Raw genomic sequence first — 23477 nt, 5'->3', positions numbered from 1 at the left:
GCCGTCGATCCCGCGTCGAAATTTGAAAATTTAACGTCGTTTGCGTAAGTCGTCCGTGAATGGCGCTGGACGCCATTTACGTTACAGTCAAAACAAATGAGGTCCGTGAGACGTCATTTAGCGCAATGCACGTCGGGTAATTTACCCGACGGAGCATGCGCATTACGATCGGCGTGGGAGCGCGCCTAATTTAAATGATCCACGCCCCCTACCAGGATCATTTGAATTAGGAGGGCTTGCGCGGGTGGACTTTACGCGACGCCGCCGCAAGTTTACAGGTAAGTGGTTTGGGAATCAGGCACTTGCCACTTAAACTTGCGGCGGCGTAACGTAAAGGACATACGTTCCGCCGCCTCAGATCTTTCAGAATATGCCCCATCCTCTTTTTTTCCGGAAATTCCGTTCGTCTGTAGGAAACTCAGACGGAGAAAAAAACACGCATGCTCAGAATCATATCGCTGCAAGCTCAGAAGCATTGAATTTTATTTTTCCCGGCTCGTCGTAGTGTTGTACGTCACCGCGTTCTTGACGGTCGGAATTTGGGGTGACAGTGTGTATGCAACACAAGTTTGAACGGAATTCTGTCGGAAAAATCCGTAGGAGTTTATCCCGAAGGAAAATCCGATCGTGTGTACAAGGCATAAGGGTGTGACACATAGAAGATTTCTTGGCCGAATGTGACAAGCTTTCCTCCAGCCAGGGCCGATCCTAGGCAGGGTGCTCCGCACCCAGGCGCCGCAGAGGTGGGGGAGCCGAAGCTCCAAAGTGCTCCCCTCCCTCCTCCTTGTCTGTGTCCAGAGCTGCTGCCAATCATCCCGTTCTCTCCCAGAAATGCTCTCCGAGTGCCACCCTCCAAGTGACCAAAGATGCCACATATGCCCCGCCCCCTGTAATGTGCTTCTGCTCCCAGAGCGCCCAAGCTACAAGGATCTATTGGACAAGTACTGATCTATGGGGACACCTGATGTGGGGGGTCTCTGATGGGGACACCTGCTGTGGGGTGGCTCTGATGGGGGACATCTGCTGGGGGGGGCTCTGATGGGGGACATCTGCTGTGGGGGACACCTGCTGGGGGGGCTCTGATGGGGGACATCTGCTGGGGGACACCTGATGTGGGGGGTCTCTGATGGGGACACCTGCTGTGGGGTGGCTCTGATGGGGGACACCTGCTGTGGGGTGGCTCTGATGGGGGACACCTGCTGTGGGGGGCTCTGATGGGGGACACCTTCTGGGGGGGGGGCTCTGATGGGAGACACCTGCTGGGGGGGGCTCTGATGGGAGACACATGCTTGGGGGGGGGCTCTGATGGGGGACACCTGCTGTGGGGGGCTCTGATAGGGGACACCTGCTGTGGGGTGGCTCTGATGGGGGACACCTGCTGTGGGGGGCTCTGATGGGGGACACCTTCTGGGGGGGGGGCTCTGATGGGAGACACCTGCTGGGGGTGGCTCTGATGGGAGACACATGCTTGGGGGGGGGCTCTGATGGGGGACACCTGCTGTGGGGGGCTCTGATAGGGGACACCTGCTGTGGGGTGGCTCTGATGGGGGACACCTGCTGTGGGGGGCTCTGATGGGGGACACCTTCTGGGGGGGGCTCTGATGGGGGAAACCTGCTGTGGGGGGCTCTGATGGGGGACACCTGCTGGGGGGGGGACTCTGATGGGGGACACTAATGAAGACTTCTTAGGGGAGCATCTCTGTGTTTGAGTCGTAGCCATAGAAACATTTGTAAAGGGGAGGAGTTAGTAAGATGACCACGCCCATGTGTGGGCGCCAGAAATATTTCTGCACCCAGGCGCTTCTGACCCTAGGATCGGCCCTGCCTCCAGCCATAATAAACGTTGGGCCGGATACAAGTAGATTTGCGCATTTATTACGGAGGCGCAGGGCAACGATTTTGCCCTGCGCCCCCGCAATTTTTTTGCGCTGCCCTAGATTCACGGAGCAGTAGCTCCGTAAATTGCGTGTGCGCTCCGGAAAACTGCCCGGCGTAAGGGCGCGTAATTTAAATGATCCCGTAGGGGGCGTGGATCATTTAAATTAGGCGCGTTGCCGCGCCGATCGTAGAGCGCATGCTCCGCCGGGAAACTTTCTCGACGTGCATTGCGGCAAATGACATCGCAAGGACGTCATTTGCTTCAAAGTGAACGTGAATGGCGTCCAGCGCCATTCACGAATCACTTACGCAAACTACGTACAATTCAAATTTCGCGACGCGGGAACGACGGGTATACGTAACATTGGCTGCCCCTGCTAATAGCAGGGGCAGCCTTACGCAAAAACCGCCGTACGGAAACAAAGTAAATTGCGTACGCAGGGCTCGCGCAACGTTGTGAATCGGTGTTAGTATGCAATTTGCATACTATACGCCGAGCACAACGGGAACGCCACCTAGCGGCCATCGCAAGAATGCAGCCTAAGATATGCGGGCATAAGAGCCTTATGCCGCGCAGATCTTAGGCTGCAGTCGGCGTAACGAGGTTCCTGAATCAGGAGAAGTCGTTACACCGGGGCAAGTAAGCAATTGCGCTGTGTAACCTATGGTTACACAGGCGCAATTGCTTCTTGAATCCACCCCGTTGGCAATAATTTTACACAGTGGTTTCCTATGATCGACAGCTCCATCTAGTGGCCATAATGGGATAATTTTTGTGAATAACCTCAATAGGGAAAAAAAATCACAAAATACCACGTTATGGCCACTAGATGGAGCTGACAATGATAGGAAAACACTGTGTTAAATAAAATACTGAAAAAATTCATAATGTTCTGAATATTTTATAGATAGGTACCTCCTATCCTCGTATTGATTAGACGTTCCAAATAACTACTGCAGTAGGGAACAGACACAAAAGATACACTCCGTATCTTTCCACAATAACTGTTCTGTTTATTTTGACGCAATAGAAGTTTTTTATACACATGATTACGTAGCTATCACAATAATATTACAATTGTACTTTTATGGTAACAAGGGGCGTAACATAGGCGGGGCTAACACTAATGAGGACTCCAAAGAATGCAAACAGGTAATGAAAACATTATTAGTACTGTGTGTAATACATACAAAATACAAGAAATTACAATGTCATTAACAATAACCATTGGAGGAACGCGAGTCACATTTGCCAATGATTTTTTTTTTTAAAACGGACCTGTAAGTGTTTTGAAATCTTCCACCACAAAATGTGAGAGGGAATGACTCCATTTTTATTTTAAAAAGCCTAGAGGACCGCCTTTTAAGTGGTGGGATTAACACGTTTCGTCCTGGAAGACGACTTGAGAAAACAGACCTCTTGGAAGAGTTTCCACCACAAAATGTACTCAGCCAATGAGAGGTAAGGACTCCATTTTTATTTTTCTCCTGCTATCAATGGCCAACACGGTACAACACTTCATCCATGTCTTTGGTGATCTCTGATCTCCTTATGAACTGTTTCTTACATGATGAAGATCAGCCATGGAGTATATCTGAGGTGTATATCAGGGTGTGCTTCTTCCCCACATGTCCAGCAACATTCATATACAAGACATTTCCCGCACTCACTAATACACCTCGAGGGTTGTGTGGGACCCCTGATGTACAGGAAGACAGGACTTCAGTGAGGAACATTTCCCTCACTCAGACCAGGAAAGTTCATTCTCCTCCGTGTCCAATCTCAGATGACTGTAAACAGAGGACTTCTGTGGGTTACACTTCCTCCAATCAGAAGAGCAAAGTGGCTCTACCTTCGTGTGAGATCTCTGATGTTTGTGAAGACTGGACTTTATTGAAAAACATTTCCCGCACTCAGGACAGGAATACGGCTTCTCCCCTGTGTGCAATCTCTGATGTTTGTAAAGATTGGACATTACGGTAAAACATTTCCCGCACTCAGGACAGGAATACGGCTTCTCCCCCGTGTGTGATCTCTGATGTGCGGAAAGATTGGATATCGAGGAAAAACATTTCCCGCACTCAGGACACAAATACGGCTTCTCCCCTGTGTGCAATCTCTGATGTATATGAAGACTGGACTTTATTGAAAAACATTTCCCGCACTCAGGACAGGAATACGGCTTCTCCCCTGTGTGCAATCTCTGATGTTTGTAAAGATTGGACGTTACGGTAAAACATTTCCCGCACTCAGGACAGGAATACGGCTTCTCCCCCGTGTGAGATCTCCGATGTGTAGAAAGACTGGACTTTACTGAAAAACATTTTCCACACTCAGGACAGGAATACGGCTTTTCCCCCGTATGACACATCTGATGTGTGTAAAGATTGGACTTCTTTGAAAAACATTTCCCGCACTTAGTGCAGGAATGTGACTTCTCACCTGTGTGACATCCTTTATGCTCATTAAGATCATTTTTAAAATGGAAACATTTCCCGAACTCAGCACAAACCTTCTTACCTGTTGGAAGGACGGCACCATCCCTCACAGTCTGAGGTTCCTCAGGATAAGAGGAATACGATGGTCCGGCACCGTCCCTCACAGTCTGAGGTTCCTCAGGATAAGAGGAATACGATGGTCCGGCACTGTCCCTCACAGTCTGAGGTTCCTCAGGATAAGAGGAATACGATGGTCCGGCACCATCCCGCACAGTCTGAGGTTCCTCAGGATAAGAGGAATATGATGGTCCGGCACCATCCCGCACAGTCTGAGGTTCCTCAGGATAAGAGGAATACGATGGTCCGGCACCGTCCCGCACAGTCTGAGGTTCCTCAGGATAAGAGGAATACGATGGTCCATCTACACTGTGTGGTGCCGGATGGACATTTGAGGTAGTCGGGTTTTCTCCTGGACTATACTGTGTGATGTCCTCATCTTCTACTTTACAGTCTGGAGACAAAGTGAGACAATCCTCTGAGGTTTTCCTCATCTCCCGTCCATCTACTAAAATAGAAATACAAAGATTATTACTAGACATGAGCTGATTGGTTCCCCTAAACCAGGACTCCGCCCACATCAGGCAGCTTTGTCTCTGAGGATCTTACAATTCCCCCCTCAAGGTAACTAGTAAATGGGTCCTCTGATCTCCTACCAGATCATTTCTTTATTCATGGACCTTAGTCAGAGAGTGAGGAAACAACGAGAACTGTCTTTTATAGGAGTGACAGTGATGAGGGGATTATAGGACGAGGGTCAGGAGTATGTAATGTACAACAGAGTATATAGTGCAGGGGTCAGGAGTATGTAATGTACAACATAGAGTATATAGTGCAGGGGTCAGGAGTATGTAATGTACAACATAGAGAATATAGTGCAGGGGTCAGGAGTATGTAATGTACAACATAGAGTATATAGTGCAGGGGTCAGGAGCATGTAATGTACAACATAGAGTATATAGTGCAGGGGTCAGGAGTATGTAATGTACAACATAGAGTATATAGTGATGGGTCAGGACTCATGATATTGGTATTCAGTAATCAGTGGCGGATGAAATGATTACTGGAGACAAGTTGCAGAGATCCCACACCGCTGCCTCCCATCTCCTGAGACTGCACTCAGTGACTTGGGTCTGAGACTATACAGACATATCCCTCCACCCGGCACAGCCAGCAAATAACAGAGCAAGTAACCCGGGAGAATTGTTCTGTCAGAGATCTCACTAGACCCGGGCATGGGGCAGAAGACCCAAGGTACATACCCCAGGTGTCTAGGTCAAGCAAACCCTATGGTGAAAATTAACATTTTGCTGCCAGCTGAACCCCAGAATCTCCATAAATCCAGTCTAGAGACATAAATTGTGTCTGCAGCACAGAGAAGGAAGATTATCCGAGAGAAATACAGGAATACAGGACGGGGAACACAGCTCAGGAAAGTGACCAGGGGATTACAGGCTGATATCACCCAGTCCCCGCCCTACTCTGGACCAATCAGTGAGCAGTATGGGTGGAGGAATGGATTTAGTGTTAATGACCCACCTGTGCTGATCTCTGTAGCAGTGTCCTCCTCTATAAATGTCCCCGTTATTCCATCCTCCTCCATAGACTGCTGATCATCCCTCACATACGTCTCTTCTTCTTCTGATTTCACCTCAAATTCTATATCGATTGGATCTCCACTCTAAACCAAGAGAATGAGAGAGAATATCATCTGTAAGATATAATCTTTATTATTGTGACATCACATCTATAAAATCCACACGTCCCCCCACAAGTCCATGTCTAGATGTTCCGTCCCACCAACCTTTAAATAAGGAGGGATGGTGTGACCTTCCTGTGTGGAATCCCGGGAATACAGAGGACGGGGACATCTCTCTGGGGGGTTCCTGGTATTAGGTGGCTCCATCATATCCTTGTGTCCTTCTGAAAACTCCTCCATCCCTCCATACTCCTCATCCTCCTCTTTATACTCTTCTTTTACAACAATATTATCCTTGGGGTTTTCATTCTGAAAGATATAAAACATTCATTATAACAAACATGCTTTTATAACAGTTATAACTGCTAATATTTGTTAGTCATCTACCTGATGATGGTGGGGGATGGTGTGACCTTCCTGTGTGGAATCCCGGGAATACAGAGGACGGGGACATCTCTCTGGTGGGTTCCTGTAGCTGGATGACTCCACCATGGTGTCCTGGTGCAGATCTTTGTGTTCTTCCTCCATCACTCCATCCTCATCATCCTCCTCTTTTACCTCAACTTTAGGATCTCTCAGGTCTCCACTCTGAATATAGAATAAAAATGACATCAATGGTAACAATGCAGATAATGTACAGATCCTAATGATACTATCAGTGATTGTTCCTCATCTACCTGATGATGGTGGGGGATGGTGTGATCTTCCTGTGTGGAATCCCGGGAATACAGAGGACGGGGACATCTCTCTGGTGGGTTCCCATTACTGGATCCATCTGTAGGAAACACACACACTGACTGAATCCATTGTTTCTATGTGTTTATCAGATGATGGGGGATCTAGGTGGAGCCTCCGTACTGCTCTCTCCTTTACAATAAAGTCTCCTCTTACCCGGTGATGTGAGGGGCGGCTGATTGTCCATCATGACGTCCTTGTAGAGATCCTTGTGTCCTTCTAAATACTCCTACATAGGGAAATAGACAGTGACATCACCTGATACTTACAAAGATAAAGTCATCACCCAGACACATCCCTTGTGTTGAACCTTCACAGACATCAGGAATAGTTATTTCCTCCTCCATAAAGATTATAAAATGAAACACACATATCATAAGTCCACCTCTTAATAAATCCCCCAACCCGTATTATCGTATAATCCGTTAGTATAGACCAATGAGGTGAGAAGGTGATACATCTCCAAAATCATGAGAATGTTCCGGCCTAGTAAATAAGGAAATGTTTTGCCCCTGAAGGGGTTACTCTAGGTTTCCACACTATATATATGTGTATCATCATCTGCTGGAGATAAAAGACGTCACAGTGACTATGGAGGAAGATGGCGGACATGACGGGGTTACTGGGTGTAAATAGAAAATAAGATCTTATTACCTCCTATGCAGAATCTTACAGCAACGTCTCCGCTCTACTGCCTACTGACTCACCTCTCACTCGGAACTTCCTGTTTGTACCTGACATCACTTCCTGTTATCCATAGAGACTTCCTGTCTCTATTGTAGAAGTGAGAAGATCACCACCTTGTGGAGCTCAGAGGACCTGCAGCCCCGACAAACGTCTCGTAGTGTGAACACGGCCTTGTGCTGTGTGTGTATGTATTGTATATCCTTATAGATGGGTCATCTCCACTCCCACCAAGGGGGAGAGAAATATATTACTGCCTAGTCCAGCCTTTGTCTTTCTCTCAGTAGCAATGATTTCATGATTATGTAGGAATGTCCTTCTCCCACTGACTACTGTTATATGGGGTACTTCTTCCATTGGCCATCACCATTATAAAACCAATAAATGGAGCTCTTGGAATGAACTCTGGGTTAGGACTGAACACATATTTGTACAGAATTTGGCCTGTTTGGGGGTTCAGCGAGTGTCTCAACTAAATTTGCATTCAGCCAAGCTGAACCTCCAGTTCCAGTATTACTGTCGCTGCTAAATGTGGCAGCTTCCCGCTCAGGCTGGTTGATAGGGATGGGCCAAACACCCCCCCCCCCCCAATTCAGTTTGCACCAGAACATGCGAACAGGCAAAGAGTTCTAGGAAACATGCGAACACCGTTAAAGTCTATGGGACACGAACATGAAAAACCTGCTCATTTTATAAGCTTATATGCATGGTATTGTCATAAAAAGTGTTTGGGGGCCCGGGTACTGCCCCAGGGGACATGTATCAATGCAAAAAAAAAAAACGTTTTTAAAACAATCGTTTTTCAGGAGCAGTGATTTAAAAAAATGCTTAAAGTGAAACAAGATTCCTTTAAATATCGTGCCTGGGGGTCCCCTTAGTCTGCCTGTAAAGTAGCGCATCTGTGCGATGTGTATTACAGTGCCACAGCAAAATGACATTTCTAAAGGAAAACACGTAATTTCCTGGTGCCTTCAAGGCAGCATACATATGGTTGGTGGCTCCGCCCTCATCCAACCCACAGGACCAATTATAACTCTTTAAAAGAGTGCGACAGCCTCCCCTCTGACATTCTTTTTTCTGTCCTCAAACTTGCAGGATCATGGATCGCCTGGATTCAGCCCTTACTATGCCAGTGCGTTGGCCAACCATTACAGGTTCATGCTCCCCTGTAGATGAAGTCCCATATCTTAGAGTTCAGGTATTTTCCTCCATCCTTGTCTGAAAACACTGCTCCAAGGTAAAAGACGGCTTATTACAAGTTTTGCAGTGCTATTTTTCACTGCTAATGATTATGGCTTGTTGGGGTCAGGGGGCTATTAGGCCTTCTACAGCTGCTTACAGTCTTGTCCAACTGTTTTAAAAAAAAAAAAACACAATAAATGTGCCGGTTTGCTATGCCTGTGCATAGGCATGGATATATGAGGGAGTCCTCATGGGCCAGTCCGCTAATTAAAATCTCTTCCTTTTGGTGCATGTTTATTTATGCACGGAAGGATCCCAGTTCCTTCACACAATTCCCCAATCTCAAGAGTAATACGGGCGTACGCCCTCCTACCCAATTAAGTGCCAGCGCCTAGCAGAGAATTGGTTCACCTCCCCAACTACAGATCCTCGGTAGGTCTAGAAGATCTTGATACAGGCTGCCAGGCGAGCGGGCCCTGTTCGGTCCTTCTGCCGATTCCAGTTGCGCACATTCACATATCTGGAAGAGTTCACTCCCATCTGCTTTCGGAAGAACCTGGATTTAATCATCAGGAATGGAGCAGGGAAAAAAAACTAATAGGTAGATTCACAAAGAGTTAGGCCGGCTTATCAGTAGATAAGCCGACCTAACTCTGAATCTACGCCGGCGCTTGTTTAAGTGTATTCTCAAACAGGGATACACTTAAACAAAGCTAAGATAGGCCGGCTTGCGCCGTTCTATCTTAGCTTGCAATGTTTCTGTTGTCCGCTAGATGGCGCTTCCATGGCGGCCGGCGTAGATTATGTAAATGAGGGGATACGCCGATTCACGAACGTACGCCAGGCCTACACCGTCGCATTACGTGGTTTCCGTAAGGGATAGGCCGCCTAAAGTTATTCCACCTATGAGGTGGAATAACAATGTTAAGTATGGCCGCCGTTCCCGCCGCGAGGTTCGAATTTTTTTACGTCGTTTGCGCAAGTCGTCCGCGAATCGGGATTTACGTCGTTTACATAGACAAAGAAATCAATAGGCCCGTACGGCCTACTTAGCCGCAATGCGCACTGGGAAATGTAGTCGCCCGGCGCATGCGCAGTGTCAAAAAACTTAAAAAAACGTGAGGTCAAGCCTCATTTCCATACAACACGCCCCCCTCCAAGTCATTTGAATTAGGCGCCCTTACGCCCGCTCGTTTTAGGCTACACCGCCGTAGATTAGCAGGTAAGTGGTTTGTGAATCACTACTAGCCTAACTAATTTACGGCGGTGTAGCCTAAAAAGGCTAGGCTAGGTCGCCCTAAAGTTAGGCCAATGTACGTGAATCTACCTATAAGAATTTATGGCCAGATTCACGTAGAATTGCGGCGGCGTAACGTATCGTAGATACGTTACACCACCGCAAGTTTTCATCGCAAGTGCCTGATTCACAAAGCACTTGCGATGAAAACTACGCCGGCGGCCTCCGGCGCAAGGCGGGCCAATTCAAATGGGCTTGTGCCATTTAAATTAGGCGCTCTCCCGCGCCGGACCTACTGCGCATGCTCCGTTTCACAATTCCCGTCGTGCTTTGCGCGCCGTGACGTCATTTTTTCGAACAGCGACGCGCGTAGCGTACTTCCGTATTCCCGGACGTGTTACGCAAACGACGTTAAATTTTAAATTTCAACGCGGGAACAACGGCCATACTTTAGACAGCAATACGATTGCTGACTAAAGTTAGGGCACCCAAAACGACGACTAAATTTGCGACGGGAAACTAGACTAGCGGCGACGTAGCGAACGCGAAAATCCGTTGTGGATCGCCGTAACTCCTAATTTGCATACCCAACGCTGGTTTACGACGCAAACTCCCCCCAGCGGCGGCCGCGGTACTGCATCCTAAGATCCGACAGTGTAAAACAATTACACCTGTCGGATCTTAGGGATATCTATGCGTAACTGATTCTATGAATCAGTTGCATAGATAGAAACAGAGATACGACGGCGTATCAGGAGATACGCCGCCGTATCCCCTTTGTGAATCTGGCCCTTAGTTGCTCCCACAAGATAAATGGCACTTCTACCCAGAAAGTCTTCCTCCATTAGCACCTTTTGACAGGAAGAAAAGCTTTTTGTTTATGATGTTTTAGGCATGTAAAATCCAGCTATCTTAAAAGATGGAATTCTCGGCACTCAGAAATCTAGGCTTCAGTCTCTTTCAGCCCTGGAAGACATCAGATGGAACCTGAATTCACAATAAGAACATGCCTCAAGGGCAATCTTTTTTCCCCAGATGAAGTGGCTACGTCTAAAGGGGGATGTGCCTCTGCTATTCAGTATACTCGCAGTTTTTCCTTTCACATACACGCAAGAATCTTCTCTGTAAGACGCTACTCTCAAAGCAATTTTCGTCTCCTCCATCCAAAGGCCTTCAAAATCCAAGCCTCGGTATGGGGGGCTCCGATGTTTCAATTTATTTAAACAAGTTGGTCATCTGGCAGTCTTGCCAGTTCAGGTCCAGAGCTCCCTCTGCGAGCCATCTCATCTAAGAATTGGTAGTCCCAAATCTTTCAGTGTGTTCTAACAACTCCTGACGGGCCGAGCCGGTTAGAAGAAGACTTCCTCAGGCATCTTTGAATCGGACAGGCATGCTATCAGCTTACCTTTAAAAAAAAGAAGGAGAAGGCTGTAGACACCGAAGACAACTTCATCAAGTTGGATGGTTCATCTTATCCAGAGAACATACCGGGCTAGTGGTCCTCCGCTCCAAAGTCAAAGAATGCTTGTGCGGGGAATCGCGGCTTCCTGGACTACAATAACACTAGAATCTTCCAAGCGCCCTGCCATTGGGCAACCGGTCATTCTACGCCGCATTCATGACCTAGTGGGGTCTACTCTTACTCATACTGACATAGGGGGAAAAGTCTGTTCAGCTGTTTTCTCTTACATAGAGGTTAAAATACTTTTTGCAGCAACCCTCCCTGTAAGCGAGTTATTTACCATATGTATGCTGCCATGAAGGCACCAGGAAAATGGAAAATTGAATACCTACCTTTCTGTAATTTTCCTTTCCTGGTGCCTATCCATGGCAGCATACGCCCTCCCTTTCTTAAAATCCTTAATTGTTTGAGTCTAGTTACAAGAATGTCAGAGGGGAGGCTGTCGCACTCTTTTAAAGAGTTATAATTGGTCCTGTGGGTTGGATGAGGGCGGAGCCACCAACCATATGTATGCTGCCATGGATAGGCACCAGGAAAGGAAAATTACAGAAAGGTAGGTATTGAATTTTCCGTTTTAAAGTTGCTTGCGGCGGTAATGTATTGACAGATACCGGCAATATAAATGAAAAATCAAGGAAAAAAATCATTGTGGGTTTGTGGGTACTCCCCCATTCCATACCAGGCCCTTCGGGTCTGGTATGGATATTAAGGGGAACTCCACGCCAACATTTTAAAAAAGATTGGTGTGGGTGTCCCCCCCCCCAAATCCATACCAGACCCTTATGCGAGCATGCAGCCTGGAGGTCAGGATGGAGGGGGGATGAGCAAGCAGCCCCCCTCTTGAACCATACCAGGCCACATGCCCTCAACACGGGAAGGGTGCTTTGGGGTCCGCCCAAAAGCACCTTGTCGCCATGTTGATGGGGACAAGAACCTCTTACCATCAACCCTGGCGATTGGTTGTTAGGGTCTTATTAGAATTTGGAAGCCATCTTTAACAAGGGGGCCCCCAGATCCCTGCCCCTTCATGTCAAAGGGTATAGGGTACATTGTACCTCTACCCATTCACCAAAAAATGTGTCAAAAAGTAAAAACCACAATAGACAGTTTTTGACAATTCCGGAGGATTCTGGCAGTTTTGGAGGCATTGAAGCAGAAGAAAACATAGGTCCCCAGAAACCTTGGGAGTGGTACGTGACCCCCGGGGACTCTGCTTCTCATGCCTGCGCAAATTTGCAGTTCATGGGCTCCCTCATGCTTCAAAGCCTGCGAAAGGACCAGAGAATATGTGGCATCAAGGAGAAGAATCACTATTGGTTGGTAATCCTCCTTGACCACTGTTACATGGGGAAAGTCTCGGAACTCGTCCTGTCCTCACAGAGGGAGCAGAAGATGAAATCTCTTGAGGTCACCTTAAAGAGGAGCTTATGTAATGCCATTCCAGACTCTGATAGGTCACACTCTCATGGAAAGGCTATTTTTGAGGCTTTTGTTGGTCAAGACAGTAGCGGTGGAGATGGGGGCCGCCTCAGTGATACATTTCTGAATTTATTTAGTCCTCACAGCCCAGGACGTTCAGCTTCCACATCCCATCGGCAGTGTCTGCATCATATGGTGGGAGATAATCTAGGGGCCGAATACAAACATGGAGAGCTTTCTAAGTTGGTTGACAATCCGCTGGGTTACTGGGTCATGACAATAGACCACTGGCCAGAACTTGCCCAGTATGCAATTGAGGTGCTGGGCTGCCCTGCATCCAAAAATGCTTTTCAAACGGCCATTTAGATGCTGCTGGAGGTTTTGTGATAGATAAAAGAGCATGTCTGTCCACAGACTCCATTGACCAGCTGACATTTATCAAAATGAATCATTCCTGGATTAACAGCTGCTGTCAACCTTCTAATGCCGATAAAGTGTTTTTGGGACGTGGAATCTTTGCAAGAGGGTCTAGGCTGCCTAGCTTTGTGGGTGTTGATTTTTATCAGGAAGGCATTTTTTGGTCTATGTTTCATGGGCACAATTAACACCCAAGGACCAATTTTTCAGCACCTGATTAACAGGTGCATATAATTAAAACATTTTGACAGAAAGGCCAATTCTTACTTTCATCAAGAGTATCTCTATAGGCTTGCGGTGTGAAGACACCACCAACAACCAAAGCCCAATTTTTCCGCACCTGTTACATCTATCCAAAGTCTGCCAAAGAGACTCCAGATTTTATCCCAAAAATCTCTAATCTTGTTCCCAGTGCACTACATTGTGTCCTCATCATACAAACTGGCTTTCCAATCAGTTGTTTATAAAATAAAGAGAGCTTGCAGGGAAATAATGTAATTTTATTTTATTTATATGTCAGTTTTGCTGCAGTAGGTTCTATACGTTACAGATTTGCCACTTTACAGGCAGACTAAGGGGACCCCCAATGTAAACTATATTTATATAAGAATTCAAACTGGGCACTTTGATTTCAATGGGGTTCGTTATTTGGCCCTGAACTTTCACAATGTTCGAGAGTTCTGGTGCGAACTGAACAGGGGGCCGTTCGGCCCATCCCTAATAGAAAACTAAGGGTGAAATACATAGAAAGTTTCTTGGCCGAGTGTGACGAGCATTCGTCCAGCCATTAGAAACTCTGCCCATAATTGAACACGTTGATTTCCTATGATTAACAGCTCCACCTCGTGGCTATAAAGGGATATTTTTTCTCAAATACCTCAATCAAAAAAAATTACGAAAAACCACATTATGGCCACTAGATGGAGCTGACAATTATAGCAAATCACTGTGTTAATTAAAATACTACCAAAATTATAACCATTGCGCAACTGCGTGTCACATTTGTCCAATGATTAATTCTTAAAACAGACCTCTAATTGTTTATGAAATCTTCCACCACAAAATGTACTCAGCCAATGAGAGGTAATGACTTGATTTTTATTTTTAAAAAGCCTAGAGGACCGTCTTTTAAGTGGTGGGGTTAACGCGTTTCGTCCTGGAAGATGACTTGAGTAAACAGACCTCTTGCAAGAGTTTCCACCACAAAATGTACTCAGCCAATGAGAGGGAATGACTCCATTTTTATTTTGCTCCGGCTATCAATGGCCAACACGGTACAACACTTCATCCATGTCTTTGGTGATCTCTGATCTCCTTATGAAGTGTTTCTTACATGATGATCAGCCATGGAGTATATCTGAGGTGTATATCAGGGTGTGCTTCTTCCCCACATGTCCAGCAACATTCATATACAAGACATTTCCCGCACTCACTAATACACCTCGAGGGTTGTGTGGGATCCCTGATGTACAGGAAGACGGGACTTCAGTGAGGAACATTTCCCTCACTCAGACCAGGAAAGTTCATTCTCCTCCGTGTCCAATCTCAGATGACTGTAAACAGAGGACTTCTGTGGGTTACACTTCCTCCAATCAGAAGAGGAAAGTGGCTCTACCTTCGTGTGAGATGTCAAATGTATGTTAAGACTGGACTTAGTTTGAAAACATTTCCCACACTCGGGACAGGAATATGGCTTCTCCCCCGTGTGCAATCTCTGATGTGTGAAAAAACTGGACTTTAGAGAAAAACATTTCCCACACTCAGGACAGGAATATGGCTTCTCCCCTGTGTGAGAACGCTGATGTGTGGAAAGATTGGAGGTCATTGAAAAACATTTCCCGCACTCAGGACAGGAATATGGCTTCTCCCCCGTGTGCATTCTCTGATGTGTGAAAAGACTGGACTTAACTGAAAAACATTTCCCGCACTCAGGACAGGAATACGGCTTCTCCCCCGTATGACACCTCTGATGTGTGCAAAGACTGGCCTTACTTAAAAAACATTTTCCGCACTCAGGACAGGAATGCGTCTTCTCCCCTGTGTGCAATCTCTGATGTGTGGAAAGACCGGACTTTACTGAAAAACATTTCCCACACTCAGGACAGGAATACGGCTTCTCCCCCGTGTGAGATCTCTGATGTATGTAAAGATTGAACTTTACTGAAAAACATTTCCCGCACTCAGGACAGGAATACGGCTTCTCCCCCGTATGACACCTCTGATGTGTGTAAAGACTGGCCTTACTTAAAAAACATTTTCCGCACTCAGGACAGGAATGCGTCTTCTTCCCGGTGTGCAATCTCTGATGTTTGGAAAGACTGGACTTTACTGAAAAACATTTCCCACACTCAGGACAGGAATACGGCTTCTTACCTGTGTGAGATGTTTTATGCTCATTAAGATCCTTTTTAAAACGGAAACACTTCCCGAACTCAGGACAAACCTTCTTACCTGTTGGAAGGACGGTACCGTCCCGCACAGTCTGAGGTTCCTCAGGATAAGAGGAATATGATGGTCCGGCACCATCCCGCACAGTCTGAGGTTCCTCAGGATAAGAGGAATACGATGGTCCGGCACCGTCCCGCACAGTCTGAGGTTCCTCAGGATAAGAGGAATACGATGGTCCGGCACCGTCCCGCACAGTCTGAGGTTCCTCAGCATAAGAGGAATACGATGGTCCGGCACCGTCCCGCACAGTCTGAGGTTTCTCAGGATAAGAGGAATATGATGGTCCGGCACCGTCCCGCACAGTCTGAGGTTCCTCAGGATAAGAGGAATACGATGGGCCGGCACTGTCCCGCACAGTCTGAGGTTCCTCAGGATAAGAGGAATACGATGGTCCGGCACTGTCCCGCACAGTCTGAGGTTCCTCAGGATAAGAGGAATACGATGGTCCGGCACCGTCCTGCACAGTCTGAGGTTCCTTAGGATAAGAGGAATACGATGGTCTGGCATCGTCCCGCACAGTCTGAGGTTCCTCAGGATAAGAGGAATACGATGGTCCATCTACACTGTGTGGTGCCGGATGGACATTTGAGGTAGTCGGGTTTTCTCCTGGACTATACTGTGTGATGTCCTCATCTTCTACTTTACAGTCTGGAGACAAAGTGAGACAATCCTCTGAGATTTTCCTCATCTCCCGTCCATCTACTAAAATACAAATACAAAGATTATTACTAGACATGAGCTGATTGGTTCCCCTAAAACAGGACTCCGCCCACATCAGGCAGCTTTGTCTCTGAGGATCTTACAATTTCTCTGTAGTCTTGTGCATGCGGTGTGTCGGGAGTGCCTGGACACACCCTAATCACCCCATGCTCATTAAGCAAGCCATAGATCAGCCCTCAGGAGGGTTTGAATGGGAGCCGATTCTACTCCCAGCCTCTGATGCCTCGTAAAAAGGTTACGCCGCTTCTGCCAGAAGCAATTGGCCAGGAGACTGTGGGGAAGGGAGAAGAGGGCCAGCCGGATCACGCAGAGCTGGGATCTCCTTTTGTGACACAACTTGGATCTGAAACACTGTTGTCAAAGTCCCACCTCCTGGACCGACTCCTACGATAGACGTCACACTGGTCCAATGCCGGGAAATTGAAGTAGTGTGACGTCTATCATACGAGCTGGTCCAGGAGGCGGGACTCTCTTTGAAAGTGGCCGGCGTTTCAGATCTAAACTGTCTCACAGCAGGAGATCCTCTTTCTGCGTGATCTGGCCAGCTCTCATCCCAATTCCTCCCTGTGATCCCCATGCAGTGATAGGCTGCATTGATGGGCACTGATAAGGCTGCACTGAGGGCCACTGGTGTAGTTGAACTGATGGCCACTGATTAGGCTGCATGAATGGGCACTGATGAGGCTGCACTAATGAGGTGGCACTGATGGGCACAGATGGTGATTAATAATCTGCACTGATGGCCACTGATAAGCTGCTAGGATGAGGCTGCACTGATGGACATTGATAAGCTGCACTGATGGCAACTGATGGGGTGCACTGGCGATAAGCTGCATTCCCCCCTAAGGTGTCAGGCTGCAACAAACAATGACCCACCCTCCCAGGTGACAGGCTGCAACCACCAGACAAATAACCACCCACCCCCCCCCCCCCCGGTCCGTTGAGGGGTTGACTTCAGAGCAGCCAATCCCTGTTGCCGGGGAGGTTGGGGACCACTGTTTTATAGGAGTGACAGTGATGGGGGGATTATAAGACGAGTGTATAACAGCGGGACTGAGCCCCACCAGAGGTCAGAGAGTGAGGATTGGGGAGAACAACCAAGATGAAGACTGGACTGATCCTGAAGACCCCCATCATTGGGTTATTGACTCCTCCCCTCATTATCACTTTCTGTTTAAGGTTCCAAAGATGGAGGATGTTATCACATTATTATCACCATGTAATAAGCTCCAATGCATAGTGTTGATAGCTTACACTGGTCTGGTGACACTGGAACTAGTGTGGTAGTAATCGGGAACACCATTACTGGTGGTGATCAGAAACACTGTTACTGGCTTACACTGGGACTGGCATGGTGTCAATCAGGAACACTTCTACTGGCTAACACTTGGGTCTGAGACTATACAGACATATCCCTCCACCCGGCACAGCCAGCAAATAACAGAGCAAGTAACCCGGGAGAATTGTTCTGTCAGAGATCTCACTAGACCCGGGCATGGGGCAGAAGACCCAAGGTACATACCCCAGGTGTCTAGGTCAAGCAAACACTATAGTGAAAATCAACATTTTGCTGCCAGCTGAACCCCAGAATCTCCATAAATCCAGTCTAGAGACATAAATTGTGTCTGCAGCACAGAGAAGGAAGATTATCCGAGAGAAATACAGGAATACAGGACGGGGAACACAGCTCAGGAAAGTGACCAGGGGATTACAGGCTGATATCACCCAGTCCCCGCCCTACTCTGGACCAATCAGTGAGCAGTATGGGTGGAGGAATGGATTTAGTGTTAATGACCCACCTGTGCTGATCTCTGTAGGAGTGTCCTCCTCTATAAATGTCCCCGTTATTCCATCCTCCTCCATAGACTGCTGATCATCCCTCACATACGTCTCTTCTTCTTCTGATTTCACCTCAAATTCTATATCGATTGGATCTCCACTCTAAACCAAGAGAATGAGAGAGAATATCATCTGTAAGATATAAACTTACATACAAAATTCACACATCATCTCCACCAGTCCATGTTCTAGATGCTCCGCCCCACCGACCTTGTAACAGTGGGGGATGGTGTGACCTTCCTGTGTGGAATCCCAGGAATACAGAGGACGGGGACATCTCTCTGGGGGGTTCCTGGTATTAGGTGGCTCCATCATATCCTTGTGTCCTTCTGAAAACTCCTCCATCACTCCATACTCCTCATCCTCCTCTTTATACTCTTCTTTAATATCAATATTATCATCCCCGAGGTTTCCACTCTGAATATATAATAAAACATTCATTATAATAAACATGTTTGTGTATAAATCATAACCACCAATAATTGTTCCTCATCTACCTGATGATGGTGGGGGATGGTGTGACCTTCCTGTGTGGAATCCCGGGAATACAGAGGACGGGGACATCTCTCTGGTGGGTTTCTGTAGCTGGATGACTCCACCATGGTGTCCTGGTACAGATCTTTGTGTTCTTCCTCCATCGCCCCATCCTCATCATCCTCCTCCTTTATCTCTTCTTTAACCTCAACTTTAGGATCTCTCAGGTTTCCACTCTGAATATAGAATAAAAATGACATCAATGGTAACAATGCAGATAATGTACAGATCCTAATGATACTATCAGTGATTGTTCCTCATCTACCTGATGATGGTGGGGGATGGTGTGACCTTCCTGTGTGGAATCCCGGGAATACAGAGGACGGGGACATCTCTCTGGTGGGTTCCCATTACTGGATCCATCTGTAGGAAACACACACACTGACTGAATACATTGTTTCTATGTGTTTATCAGATGATGGGGGATCTAGGTGGAGCCTCCGTACTGCTCTCTCCTTTACAATAAAGTCTCCTCTTACCCGGTGATGTGAGGGGCGGCTGATTGTCCATCATGACGTCCTTGTAGAGATCCTTGTGTCCTTCTAAATACTCCTACATAGGGAAATAGACAGTGACATCACCTGATACTTACAAAGATAAAGGCATCATCCAGACACACCCCTTGTGTTGAACCTTCACAGACATTAGGAATAGTTATTTCCTCCTCCATAGAGATTATAAAATCAAAAACACGTATCATAAACCTCTGGATAAAACCCCCAACCCGTATTATCGTATAATCCGTTATTATAGACCGATGAGATGAGAAGGTGATACATCTCCAAAATTATGAAAATGTTCCGGCCTGTTAAATAGGGGAATGTTCTGCCCCGGAAGGGGTTAATCTAAGTTCCAACACTATATATGTGTGTATTATCATCTGCTGGAGATAAAAGACGTCACAGTGACTATGGAGGAAGAGGACGGACATGACGGGGGTTACTGGGTGTAAATAGAAAATAAGATCTTATTACCTCCTCTGCAGAAACTTCCAGCAACGTCTACGCTCTACTGCCTACCGACTCACCTCTCACTCGGAACTTCCTGTTTCTACCTGACATCACTTCCTGTTAGTCATAGAGACTTCCTGTCTCTATGGTAGAAGTAAGAAGCTCACCATCTTATGGAGCTCAGAGGAACTGCAGCCCCGAGAAACGTCTCGTAGTGTGAACACGGTTTTGTGTTGTGTGTGTACTGTATATCCTCATAGATGGGTCATCTCCACTCCCACCAAGGGGGAGAGAAATATATTACTGCCTACTCCAGCCTTTGTCTTTCTCTCAGTAGCAATGATTTCATGATTATGTAGGAATGTCCTTCTCCCACTGACTACTGTTATATGGGGTACTTCTCCCATTGGTCATCACCATCATAAAACCAATAAATGGAGCTCTTGGAATGAGCTCCGGGTTTGAACTGAACGCATATTTGTACAGAATTTGGCCTGTTTGGGGGTTCAGCGAGTGTCTCAACTAAATGGGTATTCAGCCAAGTTGAACCTCCAGTTGCAGTATTACTGTCGCTGCTAAATGTGGCAGCTTCTTGCTCGGGCTGGTTGATTGGGATGGGCCAAACACCCCCCCCCCCCCCCAATTCAGTTCGCACCAGAACATGCGAACAGGCATAAAAGTTCTAGGAAACATGCGAACACTGTTAAAGTCTATGGGACACGAACATGAAAAACCAAAAGTGCTAATTTTATAGCCTTATATGCATGGTATTGTCATAAAAAGTGTTTGGGGGCCCGGGTACTGCCCCAGGGGACATGTATCAATGCAAAAGAAAACGTTTTTAAAACAATCATTTTTTTTCAGGAGCAGTGATTTACAAAAATGCTTAAAGTGAAACAAGATTCCTTTAAATATCATGCCTGGGGTCCCCTTAGTCTGTCTGTAAAGTAGCGCATCTGTGCGATGTGTATTACAGTGCCACAGCAAAATTACATTTCTAAAGGAAAACACGTCATTTAAAGTTGCTTGCGGCAGTAATGTATTGCCAAATCCCGGCAATATAAATGAAAAATCAAGGAAAAAAAATCATTGTGGGTACTCCCCCATTCCATACCATGCCCTTCGGGTCTGGTATGGATATTAAGGGGAACTCCATGCCAAAATTTAAAAAAAGATTGGTGTGGGTGTCCCTCCCCTCCAAAATCCATACCAGACCCTTATCCGAGCATGCAGCCTGGAGGTCAGGATGGAGGGGGATGAGCAAGCAGCCTCCCTCTTGAAACATACCAGGCGACATGCCCTCAACACGGGAAGGGTGCTTTGGGGTCCGCCCAAAAGCACCTTGTCGCCATGTTGATGGGGACAAGAACCTCTTCCCAACAACCCTGGCGATTGGTTGTTAGAGTATGTGGTTGTTAGAGTATGTGAGAGAGGGGCTTATTAGAATCTGGAAGCCACCTTTAACAAGGGGGCCCCCAGATCCCCGCCCCCCCCCCCCATGTGAATAGGTATGGGGTACATTGTACCTCTACCCATTCACCAGAAAATGTGTCAAAAAGTAAAAACCACAATAGACAGTTTTTGACAATTCCGGAGGATTCTGGCAGTTTTGGAGGCATTGAAGCAGAGGAAAACATACGTCCCCAGAAACCTTGGGAGTGGTACGTGACCCCCGGGGACTCTGCTTCTCATGCCTGCGCAAATTTGCAGTTCATGGGCTCCCTCATGCTTCAAAGCCTGCGAAAGGACCCGAGAATATGTGGCATCAAGGAGAAGAATCACTATTGGTTGGCAATCTTCCTTGACCACTGTTACATGTGGAAAGTCTCAGAACTCATCCTGTCCTCACAGAGGGAGCAGAAGATGAAAACTCTTGAGGACACCTTAAAGAGGAGCTTATGTAATGCCTTTTCAGACTCTGATAGGTCACAGTCTCGTGAAAAGGCTATTTTTGAGGCTTCTGTTGTTCAAGACAGTAGAGGTGGAGATGGGGGCCGAATCAGTTATACATTTCTGAATTTATTTAGTCCTCGCTGCCCAGGACGTTCAGCTTCCACATCCCATCGGCAGTGTCTGCATCAAATGGTGGGAGATAACCTAGGGGCCAAAAACAGACATGGAGAGCTTTCTAGTTGACAATCCACTGGGTTACTGGTAGGGTTGTCCCGATACCACTTTTTTTCGGACAGAGTACAAGTGCCGATACTTTTTTTTAAATGTGTCCATGTGTCCCCAAATGCATCCATGTCCCCAAATGCAGCCCTCCCCCCGCCGCCGTCTAGTTGATCAGCACGGGGAACATAACAGCTTTCATTTGAGTAGTTGTGTGTTCCCCGCCGCGCGTCGTCATATATAGCCACTCCCCCTTGTCCGGGCACTTTGATAGACAGATCACCCGTCCAATCCTGGGATGGGTGATCTGTCTATCAAAGTGCCCGGACAAGGGGGAGGGTCTATATCTGACGACGTGTGGCGGGGAACACACAGCTATTCAAATGAAAGCTGTTGTGTTCCCCGCGCTGATCAACTAGATGGTGGCGGCGGGGCAGAGCTTGGTTTTCTCTTTGGGGACTAGAGGGCGGCAGCAGATCTCCTCCATTAGTGACATATCCAAGGACTGCTCTGCTCCGCTCTCCGCCCCCTCTCCGGTGAAAAAAAAAGTATCGGTCTGTCCACAGACTCTATTGACCGGCTGACATTTATCAAAATGAATCATTCCTGGATTAGCAGCAGCTATCAACCTTCTGAGTAAGTGTTTTTGGGATGTAGAATCTCTGCAAGAGGGTCTAAGCTGCCTAGCTTTGTGGGTGTTGATATTATCGGGAAAAAATCTTTTGGTATACGTTTCATGGGCACAACACCCAAGGACCAATTTTTAACAGGTGCATATAATTCAAATTTTTGACAGAAAGGCCAATTCTTGCTTTCATCAAGAGTATCTCTATAGGCTTGCGGTGTGAAGACACCACCAACACCCAAAGCCCATTTTCCCCCACACCTGTTACTTCTATCCAAAGTCTGCCAAAGAGACTCCAGAATTTATCCCAAAAATCTCTAATCTTGTTCCCAGTGCACTACATTGTGTCCTCATCATACAAACTGGCTTTCCAAGCTGTTGTTTATAAAATAAAGGGAGCTTGCAGGGAAATTAAGTCATTTTTTTTCTTTATATATGTCAGTTTTGCTGCAGTAGGTTCTACACGTTACAGATGTGCCACTTTACAGGCAGACTAATGCCTCGTTTCCACTGAACGGAACGGTTCGGGTCAGTAAATTTGGAACGGTTAGAATGGACCGGTCTATTCTCGTGAGCGTTTCCACTGCAAATCGGACTGTCAGGGACCATACAGGATTTAAAAAAAATGCCTAGCGCGTCCACCAATCAGTGGAATGTATTGCATCTCCGCCCTAATGGAACAGTACCATTTCCTATGGCCCCACATCTGAAGCAGGACCCAGAATAGTCCGGTACGGTTCGGTTTTATGGCACACTTTCATAATGGAAACACCCAAAATAGTGTACCGTACCGATCCGCTCAGTGGAAACGAGGCATAAGGGGACCCCCAATGTAAACTATATTTATATAAGCCTTCAAACTGGGCACTTTGATTTCAATGGGGTTCGTTATTTGGCCCTGAACTTTCACAATATTCAAGAGTTCTGGTGCGAACTGAACAGGGGGCCGTTCAGCCCATCCCTAATAGTAAACTAAGGGTGCAATACATAGAAAGTTTCTTGGCCGAGTGTGATGAGCATTCGTCCAGCCATTATAAACT

General features: G+C 46.9%; 1 protein-coding gene across 1 annotated transcript in view; it reads left to right on the top strand.

Annotated features, from left to right (window-relative positions):
• LOC120909737 overlaps positions 1–23477 on the top strand; it is an 857992-nt gene that overhangs the window by 449146 nt on the left and 385369 nt on the right. The window lies entirely within an intron of this gene.

This window comes from Rana temporaria, chromosome 8 (genome assembly GCF_905171775.1).
Source record: "Rana temporaria chromosome 8, aRanTem1.1, whole genome shotgun sequence".
NCBI lineage: Eukaryota > Metazoa > Chordata > Amphibia > Anura > Ranidae > Rana > Rana temporaria.
This window is presented reverse-complemented; position numbering and strand designations above follow the sequence as displayed.